This window comes from Pseudophryne corroboree, chromosome 9, assembly GCF_028390025.1.
Source record: "Pseudophryne corroboree isolate aPseCor3 chromosome 9, aPseCor3.hap2, whole genome shotgun sequence".
Taxonomy (NCBI): Eukaryota; Metazoa; Chordata; class Amphibia; order Anura; family Myobatrachidae; genus Pseudophryne; species Pseudophryne corroboree.
The window spans coordinates 332,389,207-332,403,388 of NC_086452.1; positions in this window are offsets into that span (position 1 = coordinate 332,389,207).

Here is a 14,182-nt window from a genome sequence, read left to right on the forward strand (position 1 = left end):
ACCAATCAATAATTTCACTTGGATATTGGTTATCGAACCGTTGGTCTGCATTAACAAAATGGATGAACAAAAATGGTGGCAATCATTGAGGTATCTTTGATCGAAGATGAAGGATTTGACATATCATGTGACTACTGAGTATAATGGATGAAACACATCTATAAAATACAAGTGAATCAAATAGGGTTGCCTATAAAATTAAAATCATTTAAAATATTAAATAATATTAAAAATAAGGAATTAGTTAAGATCACAAACAATTGCTATTGGAACTGATTGATGAGATAAGAAACAATACAATTAGGGTTGACCATTAAATTAAAAACCATATATTTTTACATAAAAATCATTAAAATATTTATTTTTTCGTTGATTACTGAATGGTACCTAATAAACAAAAAATAAAAATCATATCAATAACAAATGCTGTATTAAGAAACCAATTATACAGATAAAAATGAAACATGGAGAGCACTTCCCTAGTTTATGAACATATTAATATTTTGCTTGTTGCAGTATGCACCTAACAATAATAACATATTTATCTAATTTTCTTAATCTATAATGATGAAAAATTATTAGAGTGTACTACTAAATCAAGTAATGAATGGTATAAACGGACATGGTGGACGTCGTTGTATTAATAATAATTTTCATTAGGTTTAGAATATGTCACAATTAAATGAATGGAGAATGATTGACAGGTTCCCTATCCAGTCGGGACTAGACATAGGGGATAAAGGGAAATGGAAATTCGGGCTCTGGTTAGAGCCCTGAGGAAGCCTAAGGTGGAACGGCCGTGGGCTGCTCCGATCAGTGTGTGAAAATTCAAAAGTGAATTTAAAATGTGTTAAATGTGTCATTGACTGATATCAATGTCCTAACAAGCTCAGCTACATCCAGCCGCAGTGAGTCCTTTCCCCTAAGATCTCCGCTGCCAGCAGCGGCTTCACGTGTGGAAGCCGTCAGACGGAGAGAGGAGTTAGAGAGCGGGGGAATCCCAGCGTCAGACCACACACACACGAGGCACAGTAATGAGCCAGCGGCATCAATACATCCGAGTGGAAAGCGTGCTGCCGCCCTCTTGTCTGCACCCTCAGTACTGAGTACCAACAGTATGGATAATAAACATTTGTGGATCTGAGGTGTCTTAAGGTCCATACACACTTAACGATATAATGAGCGACGTCGCTCATTTTCCCCCTCCTTGAGCGACGTCGCTCATTTTATCGTTAAGTGTGTATGCCGCCAGCGACGACCGATGCGCGGCCCCGCGGGTCGGCAACGATCGTCGCTGTTGGTAGGGCATGCATGAAGGATGTGGACTGTCGTCCACGACCTTCATGCAGGGCTGGCGGGGGCGTGACGTCACTGAGCGATATGAGCGGTCATATCGCACAGTGCATACAGGCGGCCGCCGACCGGCCGGCCCGGGAGGGGGAAACGTTAGACGATGTCGCTCACAGAGTGACATCGTCTAATGTGTATGGGCCTTTAGCGTTGTGATAGTGGAATCTATAACGATAGCTGGGTGATAATAGATCATCCGCCTGATTATATTTCTAAACAACATTAAAAACATCTATATGAATGTGATGCAGTGCTGTATATATGCAATCAATTAGCGGTGTTATGTTAAATTGCCCAATACACTGTGTTGGATTTTATGGTAGACAAGTCTACTACATTACCAGCAGAACGGTGGAAGAAGTGACTGCCTAAAATATAAATTAGACACACAAAACAATAAATACAGTGGGAAATTTATCCCTAAATATAAACCATCAGTAATAACGGTGTGACATTTATAGGCAGTGTATGAATTATCCCCTTCTGTATGGAGAATAAAGAGTGATACATTGTTGAATCACCATTGGCAACAATACAAGCAGTTACAGTTTACTGAAGCATTCTGCAAGTGTTGCAGATTCATCTTTTCAGTATAAGAAGGTATCAACTTACACTGCAAGCCTGTGATAATAATTAAGAGAGCGAAATACAGGACAGTTTAAATAAGACATGAACACTGAATTATTTACAGGCAAATTAGCCTTTTATTGTTTTTCACTTTGAAGGATCACTGATCGGAACAAGTAGTTTTAATATCACGCTTTGATTTTCTTATTCACACTATATTTTAATATTTCACCAATTCCCCAAGTTATTTTAATGCATATCTAATAAAGAACAGTTATTTTAAATAAGGAATAGTGGTTGACTGGGTCCAGTAAAAATGCTTCTTTTTTCTCTTTCTGGTTTTGCCATTTGAAACATCCCTCATTCAGAAATGGCTGCTGGACTATGGTGCAGTGATGTTTTGTGTGCTGTGGGATTCCTCAGACTCAGACATCAGCCTGGAAGAAACCAGGGCCAGGAAACTGAACATGGTCAGCAGGTTGTCCAGGTGCCGTGGAGGCTGCGCAGGCCTAGTTTTTTTAGGGGGTGTTTAAACTTAAATGCATTGGCCGATGACAAGGTCATACAGATGTTCCGTCTAAATCGAGCAAACATTTTCCATCTGTATGACCTTGTCAAACTGGACCTAGACCCTGAGACAGCACGCTTTCGCCCTGTCTCAGGCCTGCACAAACTTCTGGCTGTGTTGCACTTTATGGCTACTGGTAGCTTTCAGGCTGTGGCTGGCGATGTCTTTGGGATCTCACAGCCCTCCTTTTCCAGAATCCTAACACAGGTGACGTATACCTAACATCCTCATCTGTTATTTTGTTGTTGTAGTAATGTCAGTACAGAGTGCTGATGTTCTGTAATTAAATCTCATTATCCTGTTTTTTTTCATAAACATACACACAGGTGTTGGATGCTTTGCAACCCCACATCGATGCCTCAATCTGCTTCCCTACCCAGGAGTCTTAGTGGCATGCAGTCAGGGTAGCTTTCTATGGCCTTGCTGGCATGCCCAATGTGCTGGGAGCCATAGATTGCACACACGTTCAGCTGAGATAACCTAGGGGCAGGCAACATATATATATAACAATAGACATCTTGACCACTCTACAAATGTATAAGTGGTTTGTGATGCAAAACTCAAAATCATGAGTGTTGTTGCTGGTTACCCTTGTGGCTGGCGTGACTCCATCCTCAGTCAGTCATCCCTCTTTGAGAAATTTGAGGACTGACAAATGCCAGATGGATGGCTGCTGGGTATGTGACTTGATATGTGTTGGACTCTGTATACTAAACTCAAATCCACCATGTTAGTTATGTGTTGCTGTATATGTACTTTACACATGTTACTATATATGTCTTTCAGGTGATGGGGATATGGCTGTTTCTCTTGGTTTCTGACTCCATTGTCCTGCCCTGATTCCCCTGCTGAACACAATTACAATAATGCACATAAGTCCACGTGGAATGTGATAGAAAGATGTTTTGGGGTGCTGAAATCTAGGTTTCGGTGTCTGGATAAGTCTGGTGGGCTTTTGTTGTATAGTCCCTTAAAGGTGACCAGTATTGTATTCTGCTGCTGGTTTCTTCATAACATGTGTTTGTAACAACATCTGCCACATGTTGATGAGGAGGAGGATGATGAAGAAAACAGTCAGCAAGCAGAGGAGTTAGATACATCTGGCGACACTTGGAGTACAGATGTAGGGAGGCAGGTAAGGCAAGAACTTATACATTTTCATTTTTAAGGTAAGTATATGTGTTTCTGAATTATTTGCAGTTTTTGTTTGGGCCATAATTAAGATTTGTAACCAACTCAAACATGTTACTTCTACAGAATGTGTATGATTCCAAAGACATACAAACATACACTGGCTTAGTGGCATACAAATGCAGCATGTGTATTGTGTGTTGTTGTTTTGATTACACATCATATTATGGTGCAGATGTGTTAAGGCTGGAGAATTCATTAAGCAGTGATAAGTGGCTGGTGATAAAGCACTAGGTAATCCTGACTGCTTTTTTAAATGCTAGTTACTATCTGAATGCCTGCTATTTATTCACTTTCCACTTATCAATGTTTTTTCTCTTCTCCATGCTGAATACATCATGCCCTGTGTGTGTTGTTCCATGGTGTTTAAGGGACACAGACTTCATTCCATCCAAAATGATTTTTTTTTGCGGATTGATTGCTAAAGTCAGCATGTTTTATAGACAAAACACATGAAACAATATGTATCCATTATTACCCACATTACTTTTGTTGTTGCAAGGAAAACTGAGCTTAGTTTGAAGCATCCAAAGAAATGCTCCCATAACGCCTTTTTAAAACACACAAACATGGCAGGACATTAATGACAAACCGGACAACAAAATATACTGAAAAACCTCCCATTGTTGTTTGTCCATATTCGGACACTTGCTTGGTGAACAATACTGTTATTGTTCTAATGGCGTGAAGTACTAAACAATTAACCTTTCTCACAACCTGAAAAAATAGGTTGTATGGGGCATGTGTTAATCTGCATGCCTGTGCTGTAGACAGGCTGCTATATAGGCTTGTGATTAGAATGTGGAATAAATAATTAGATAATCAAAGACTGTTGGCTCATTAATGCATGCACCTCACAATGTGCATGCCTGTGCTGTAGACAGGCTGCTATATAGGCTTCTGACTTGAATCTGGAAAAAAATAATTAGATAATCAAAGACTGTAAACTCATTAATGCATGTACCTCACAATGTGCATGCCTGTGCTGTAGACAGGCTGCTATATAGGATTTTGATTAGAATCTGGAATAAATAATTAGATCATCAAAGACTGTAGGCTCATTAATGCATGCACCTCGCAATGTGCATGCCTGTGCTGTAGACAGGCTGCTATATAGGCTTGTGATTAGAATCTGGAATATATAATTAGATAATCAAAGACTGTTGGTTCATTAATGCATGCACCTCGCAATGTGTAGCACAGATTACATTTCACTCAATTAATTTTTGCAAAGACTGGTAAATATAGCAGTGTGAAGAACAACTGCACTTGTAAACTTAGTTTACGGGTAATTAATGATGTTGTATAAATGTGTACGCTGCTAACAGGACAATCTATAGTGTCCATCATACACTTAGTAACTCATTGTTTCTTTTTCTCCAAACAGAAACCACTACATCTGATTTTTAATTTTTGGGGGCTGGCTGCTTGGATGCTTCTTTGCCTTTACCACTGTTGTGTGTCCGTGTGCTGGTGGAGCGCCTTGGTGGTGAGGCCATTGGCGATACAAGTGGAGTTGTCATCCCAGAACTGGAGCTTTGTTGGTGTTGCTGCTGGGAACTGAGTGTTTCATTGAGGTTAGTGAGTGTCGCATTGAGTTCATGTGTTGCTGCAGTGTGATTCTCCATAATGCGGGTTATTGATTCAATCAGCATTTGATTTGTTTCTAAAATGTTTAGGTAGCTTTGCTGTTGTCTGTGATGTTCATCCTTTAGGCGTTGTAAGTTGCCTATTACGTGTGTCATGTCTACCTGCATTATTTCCATGGTGTTTGCCATTCGCGTGGTTGGTTAATTTAATCGACTGATATTGTGGCTTATTCTTTTGAGGTGATTAGGCAGGCTTGAGAAAATGTGTGTCTGTCTATGCAGGCAATCCTGATTAGTGGCCTGCTGTGTAGCCCAATTGTCCCAAAACAGTTGATCAGGCCCTTGTGCTACTGGTGTTGTTGGGCTGTGTTGTGGTGGTGGTGTGTGTTGCGGGGGAGGTGTTGTAAAGTTCAATTTACTTACAAGGAAAAGCAATACCTAATCACATTGTGGTTCAGGCCGCTGTGGCCGCTAAACGTGAACAATAATCTTTAAGATGTGTATGCATATTGCGTGTACACGCTGACACGCTGTTCGCACAATGCAGCGACACATGTGGCTAAATACACCTTATTCCCCAAACAAAAATGGAATGCGACACCAGTAGTTAAATGTTATGTTGTGGTCCAACGCATCAACAATATTTACTCAAAAGATACAACAATATTACAGAGAAGAGCTACAACCAATAGTACATACGTTTGTTCGCCAGCGCTCCCGGATCCATGCCTCAGTCAGTCTTAGCAAGATGACCTCCAGAGAATAGACTGGTGCCTGGTCAGGGAGCCTTTCTTTTATGCAATGGGTCCAAATACAATATAATAGGAAATTTAAGCTCTTCTTCCATAGGTCAAGGGGCAGGTCATTTACAGTACATGAGGGGTCATAGGTTGGTTTGAATGAGTGGGCGATGCTTTGTCCAGTTGTGCTTGCAGGTCTCCACCAACGGGTTCCCGACGAACATCATGAGTACAGTATTTACAGTATTTGTGAATATTACAATTCTGTTCATATCTATGCGCAGAAACATGCGATTAACTGCACATAACAACCGGAACATAGATCTCAAAATACTGCACATCTGGATACCAAAGTCCTAACCTTTTTCTGTCCCCTCACATCCTGTAAAGCTGGATAGCTCTATTGATCTGCCCTCTGAGTAAATGTAACTTGCTGGCAATGTGTGTGGAGACTATGGGGGTCATTCCGAGTTGATCGCTCGTTGACGATTTTCGCAACGGAGCGATTAAGGCTAAAATGCGCATGCGCATGGTACGCAGTGTGCATGCGCTAAGTATTTTAACACAAAACTTAGTAAATTTACTCACGTCCGAACGAAGAATTTTCATCGTTGAAGTGATCGGAGTGTGATTGACAGGAAGTGGGTGTTTCTGTGTGGAAACTGGCCGTTTTCTGGAAGTGTGCGGAAAAATTCAGGCGTGCCAGGATAAAACGCGGGAGTGTCTAGAGAAACGGGGGAGTGGCTGGCCGAATGCAGGGCGTGTTTGTGACGTCAAACCAGGAACGAAACAGCCTGAGCTGATCGCAATCTGTGAGTAGGTCTGGAGCTACTCAGAAACTGCTAAGAATTTTCTATTCGCAATTCTGCTAATCTTTCATTCGCAATTCTGCTAAGCTAAGATGCACTCCCAGAGGGCGGCGGCCTAGCGTGTGCAATGCTGCTAAAATCTGCTAGCGAGTGAACAACTCGGAATGACCCCCAATGTTTAAATTGTGCACTATATGAATTGAATATTGAATATGTCTTTGTAGCTTTTCTGTGCAAATGCGTATGCTACCGTATATACTTTTATCATGCGCCAATGCGCAAGGCTCGTGAACCAGTGTACGTAGCATGCGTGTATGCATATGCACGGCGAAAATGCACACACACAGAGGACACTCTGTGTGGTGTTTGCACGTGAAGTGTGTGTGTAATAATTTCGACTTCGACAGTCCACCCTTTGACACTAAACAATAACTGTCACAAATTACTAACAAAATATTTCAAAACACATAACAGGTGACCTAGACACACACATGTATTTATTTTGCAAATCAGACACTGTCTATGGTTTGGGGAAGACAGGGAGGAGGACGAGACATCCTCTATATGCACTCGGCGGTCAAGGGACCACTGGTTGGGTGTGGGACGACATTCAACCTATAGAGTATGCTGGGGCAGTGCTATAGCCTAAGATGTCTGATTTGAACGAACATTACATACACACATGTACCTATGTCTTTGCAGACTGATGTCCGGGTTCGGTAGAAGATTTGCTGGGTAGAGGGTGAGAGAAACACAAAAAGATGGTGAAAGAAACAGGCCTTGAAATTCATTTACATTCCTATCACAGCACTGTCTCTATCGTCGGATTGTATACCAGATCTGCTGCATTTACAACGCACCCGCTCCTTAGACTCATCAAATTTGTATTATGCCTTTTTCGCTGCGTCAGAATTCGAACACATCTAAATATCAGGCCGATAATTATGACAACACCCAGGATACAGAGGAGAAACTTTCCCACATTTGCAATAATACCTTGTGCCCACTCTCCTAACCCAGAGAACCATTTGAATGGGTTAAACCATGAGGCCCGTCCAGTCAAATCATTACCCACAGCCACTAAAGTGAGATTGTGTCTCCTTCTAAACTCCCACTTCAACTGCTAGATCTCGTCCATCTTTTGATCAATGATTTCTGTTGGGTCCTCAGTACTGTTCGTAATATACTTGCAGCACTTCACACCGTATTGAGTCGCCAAGGTAATGCAATACCCACCCGTCACGGCCGTGACGTAATTCAAGACCATTCTGTGTTGCACCAGTTCCTTCTTGTAGACCTGTAGTTCCCTACCTGTATACCTGAAGGTGTCATCATATTACCTATCAAGTTCGCTAGCGCATGGATATACCTTTAATTTATAATTCCTCTGGCAGTATGGGTGATATCTAATGCAAGAAGAATCTGAATCCCGGTGGATTCATGAATTAAATTAGAGGCTGCGAGCTCTCTCCTGTCTATGAGGGGTCTCTTGAAAATGTGTTCGTAGTAGGTGTGAGTATAAGGAGGTGGAGCGCTGCGGTGAATGTCTTTCATTTTGTCATGTGCGATGGTCATGACTTCTGGTAGTACTCGGCCTATGTAACACAACCCTTCAGAGCTCGGAGTAAGCCACTTGTACGCCCTCCTTCCACATATGAAATAAGCTTCATCTGGGAGAACATAGGGGACAAAATGCATCAATATCATATCACAGATAATCCTTACGAAGAAACCTGTCCCCAGTTTTTCCATCTGCTTGATACAAGTATCTGGCTAGATGATGTGCGCACAATATCCTTGTGACACTTTTCCAGCCCACATGATTTTGATCCCACGTATATACTTGTATCGTAAGTACCTCCAACTTGTGTCTATCCCACGTACAAGTTCAGAGTTGATGGGTTCTTTATCGGCTCTGTGTGAGAAGGTCATTGTCTGATTGTTCCAAGTCACTTCCCATTTTCCTGGTTTCCGGAAATTGGTTAAGTTGAAACACAGTAGTGATCTATCTACGTGGTACTGGTGGAGCTTTAGGCAAGGGGTCTAGATATCTAATATTTTCTGTCCACCAGTCTACCCCCATGCAATTCGAGTACCTCATTTACTGTTAATGGGTATGGCACTAATCCCGATTTACTCTGTCCTTGAGGTACTTGTGAGCACACCCAGCATTCCATTTGGATTAAGACCGTACCCACTAATGAGTGATAGTCACTCAAAGGATGTCCGTCAATATTGATATTATTGTCTGGATGCACCCATCTTCGACTATGTTATCGCAGTACTTACATATGCAGTATTCAACAGACAATAACCCTTCACATTGCCTCCGAGTGTTAGGTTCCTGGTGCTCAGAACAAGGGAGATGTTGCGTAGTGAGTCCTGAGCACCAGAACGTGACGCTGAAACAAGGTGTGGTGTGGAAATAGCCCCTAGCACCCTACCTCCGTTGTTTTACCCGTGTGGTCAGTTCACGCCTGAGTGACTATGGTTTCTTGGGCCCACGGCAGCCGTGTTTGAAGGGCGGATTATGTCTGCCCAACTCCGATGCCCCCACGTCTTAGCGTGAGACAAGGCGTGAACCGAGACAGGATAATAACAAGGGGACCTCTGACTAAAACAACAGAAAGCTAGGGGCTACTAACAACCCTAAAACTAAATATATGTGCGGCACACCACCAAAGGAAAAGAACAACCAAGGAAATGCTGTCCACTCGCCGACACAATACTGTTGTGTACCGGCGGTGGCAGCATAAGCAGAACCCTCTGCAAAACACCAGTAACAAAATATAACCAAAGAATACTGCGGCCTAGGCCGACGGACGCGGCAAAGCCGCTACTCACGGAACCGGTACAAACACTGGCAAACGGACAGGAACCCCCAATGTAGCCGACACAGACTCTCAGAACCGGAGGACAGGCAGAATCCCAAACGACAGACCGGTGGACACCAAGAAGCCAGAAACTCGACTAGGCACAGACAAAGCCACAGGACTTCTGGACAGGAACACTTCACGGCAGGACACAGGAACCGACACAGGAATCGACACAGGAACCAACACTGGAAGCAGCTAGACAGACACTGCTAGACAGGAGCTCAGGAACTGGCAGGGACTAGCTCAGAACGCAAGAACTCTGGAAGTCTAGAAACCTGGAAATATCACCAGCGTCTGTGAATTGCACTGAGCCAGCATATAACAGAGAGTCTTAATTAATTATGTCGTGCAGCTGCCCTGCTACACAACTGAGAGGTGCAATCAACAGACAGGTGAGGCTGAACACATGGGAACAAGCTGCAATTACACAGACTCACCACTGGCAGCAAACAAGAATATTCTTAAACCAGAGCAATGGGAAAACCTGGCCTACAAGACAACTATAAACATAAAATAGGAATGAACCACTACCTGTGGTTCATAACACCGAGCTCCGTGACTACCAGATCTCTTATACCAGCTTTGACCAAAGTGATGGACTGATCCTGGGGTCCTACAAATTCATCCTCTCCATCAACCCATTCCAGATCCTTGCTCGACTTCTCAGGGGCCCTCACAAAAACATATTGTCCTGATCAAAAATAGAATCACAAAAAAATCCGGAATACAGTGTCTTGATGTGGATCCATTTCGGCAGGGAAAAGGGGAGGGGAGAAAAAATGAAGGGGAGTGTTTAGGAGAGAAAAAAAAATATTAAGACAACAGTCCTTGATTTTGCTTTTCACCACGCTCAGGTGCAGTTTTGACAGTCCTGCCTTTCAGCTTTCCCGGAACAGGTTCTCTTGTGATATGAGGTTTTCTTCACATTTCTCCTTCTCACAAATTTTCTCCGGGTTAGCGACCTTCTTGCAGTGGGACGAGTGGACCCAAGTCTCTCTCTCGGCAACCTTCAGTGCTGTCGTGCTGGTCAACAAAACTTGATACGGTCCTTCCCACCTGTCTATTAGGCAACCTGAGCGTAGAAAATTTCGAATCATCACATAGTCCCCAGGTTCAATTTCATGACAATTACTGTTTGGTAGGTCAGGAATCGCCAGTTTCAAATTCCTTTGTTGGTTTCTCAGTTGCTGGCTCATCCTAAGCAAATATTGCAGTCATTTAATTATTGCATTTCAGATCATCCTGGGGATCTATCATTACATGGGGCTGTCGTCCAAAAAGAATTTCAAAGGGTGATAGGTTAAGCGGTGACCTGGGAGTGGTTCTGATGCTGTACAATACTAGTGGCAGTGCCTTCGGCCACAACAGTCCAGTTTCAGCCATCACTTTGCTCAGTTTGTTCTTAATAGTGCTATTCATTCTCTCCACTTTCACATTGGCCTGTGGGCGGTACGGAGTATGTAGCTTACTATTAATGCCCAAAAGTTTGCACATGACTTGAAAGACTTCACCTGTAAAATGGGTACCCCTATCACTCTCAATAATCCTAGGTATACCATATCTACACACAAATTCCTGCACGATTTTCTTAGTGGTAAACACAGCAGTATTTGTGGCGGCAGGGAATGCCTCTACCCAGTTTGAGAAGACATCAGTGCATACCAGTACATATTTAAAATTCCTACAGGGTGGTAGCTGTATGGAGTTGATTTGTATTACCTAGAAGGGTCCGTCTGTAGGAGGGATATGGGATGGCTCCATCGGTATTGTCTTACTAATATTCTTCCTCAAGCAAGTAAGACATGTCATTGCTTTCTTGCTCGCCTGAGAAGAGAACCCTGGTGCACTCCAGTAGGCTCTTACCAATTTGCACATATCTTCCTTACCCAGATGAGTCAGACCATGTGCCGCCTCAGCTAGGCTTGGGAGAAATGCCCTGGGGGCCACTGGCTTACCTTGTCCATCTCTCCAAAGTCCTGAGGACTCCTGACCATATCCCTTCGCCTTCCAGACCGCCTTCTCCTGTAGGGAACACAAATCTTGCATTTCAATTAACTGTTGTGTATTTACTGTATTGAATGTCATCAGTTGTGTGGTGGGGCTTTGTATGATGGTGCTTCCTGACGATTTAGCAGCTTCGTCCGCTCGGCTGTTACCAAGTGAAATTGGATCTTGGTTGTAGATGTGTGCTTTACACTTGATAACAGCAACTCTGTCCGGTTCCTGTATGGCCGTCAGCAGTCTTTTGATGTGTGACGCATGCGCCACAGGTGTGCCAGCTGCCGTCATGAAATTTCTGAGGCGCCACAGGGCCCCAAAATCATGCACTAATCCGAAAGCATATCTAGAGTCCGTGTATATATTAGCTGACTTACCCTTTGCCAACTCACATGCTCTGGTCAGTGCTACCAGCTCAGCGACTGAGTGAGGTGGACCAAGGGGTTCAGCTTCTATGATACCTTCGTCATCTACAACTGCATATCCGGTACACGGGTCTCTTAAATCTGTCTGTCTGTGACAACTAACGTCAGTGTAAAAGGTCAAGTCTACGTCTTCCAGTGGGTTGTCACTAATGTCAGGTCTTGCAGTGAAGGTCTGGTTCAAGTATTCCATACAGTCATGCATATCAGTGTCTGTACTAAATCCTCCTTCATCATCATTCTCATCCTCCACCCGTTGTGCAAGACAAGGCACACTTGGCAAATAAGTTGTGCTACACCTTTTTATGGTGATGTTTACAGGGGCCATCAGTGATAGTTCCTATTTTGTAAACCGAGCAGATGAGACATGTCTGGTTTGGGCGGAGTTTAGCAAGGCTGATACTGCATGAGGTGTATGGCTTGTCAGGTCATGTCTTAACACTACGTCTTCACTTTTACTTACCAACAAAACTATGGCTGCAACACTTCGTAGGCAAGTGGGGAGAGACCGTGCTACGGTGTCTAGTTGTGCACTGTAGTAGGCTACTGGTCTGCTGGCATCACCATGTTTCTGTGTTAGGACTCCTGCCGCGTACCCAGCACTTTCGGTACAATATAACTCAAAAGGTTTCTCATAATCTGGCATCCCCAATGCTGGTGCTTGTGACAAGCACTCTTTTAGTCTCTCAAACATCAGTTCGGACTCCTCAGTATGAGAGACCCGTTCTGGTTTGCTTGAAGAGACCATTTCTTGCAGTGGTAGTGCCAGAATAGAGAACCCTGGAATCCAATTCCGACAATACCCACGCATTCCTAGAAAAGTGCGAATTTGTTGCTGGGTTTGCGGCAGAGTCATGTCACGGATGGCCTGTATCCTGTCTTTGGTCAGGTGTCTTAGTCCTTGAATCAAGCAGTGTCCCAAGTACTTAACCCTAGTCCAGCACAACTGTAATTTATCCTTAGAAACCTTGTGTCCTGTCTGGGAGAGATGAAACAGAAGCTGTTTAGTTTCTGCCAGGGATGACTCAAATGAATCAGAGCACAACAAGTCATCAACATATTGAATCAGCACCGACCCATTCTCAGGTTGAAAGGATTGCAAACAGTCATGTAGGGCCTGGGAGAAAATACTTGGGCTGTCAATGTAACCTTGGGGGAGATGGGTCCAGGTGTACTGTACTCCCCTGTAGGTGAAAGCGAAAAGGTGCTGACTGTCAGGGTGAAGAGGAACAGAGAAGAAAGCAGAGGTCAATCACAGTGAAGTATTTAGAGGTGGAGGGAATCTGCATGAGGATGACAGCTGGATTGGGCACTACGGGGAATTGTCTGTTGACTATTTTGTTTATCCCCCTTAAATCCTGCACTAACCTATAATTCCTCCCCCCACTCTTTTTCACAGGGAAGATGGGACTGTTGGCTGTGCTGGACATCCTGACTAGGATGCCCTGCTGTAGCAGCCGTTCTATGACAGGGTATACTCCTAATTCCACCTCTGGTTTCAGAGGGTACTGAGGGATTTTTGGTGCTATCCTGCCATCTTTTATTTGCACTACTACTGGGGCTACATTTGCCATCAATCCAGTGTCCTGTCCATCTTTGGTCCATAAGAAACCCAGTATTTGTGAGATAATTTCCTCTACCTGCGATGGACATGTGTCTAGAACGGTAGAGTTCAACATTAGCCTTTGGGTGGTGTCTAACATATTTTGTACTTCCTGCCCATGGTTCTCAGGGATATCTAAAAACACACCCTCAGAGGTACAATGTATGACACACCGCATTTTACATAATAAATATCTGCCAAGTAGATTAGTCGGAGCAGATGCAGCCAACAAGAAAGAATGCTTGGTATGCAAGGGCCCTATTGTAATCTCTGCAGGTCTAGTCAAAGGATACTGCTGCACTTTTCCCGTTACTCCCACTGCCAAAATCGTTTTGCCCGTGGTCATTATTCCTGGTGATGAGTTCAGTACAAATCTTGCCGCCCCTGTATCTACAAGGAAAGGTTGTGGTGTGCCAGCTACATTGGCCATGACCTCAGGTTCATCTCCAAGGCCAGCAATCAGTTTCAC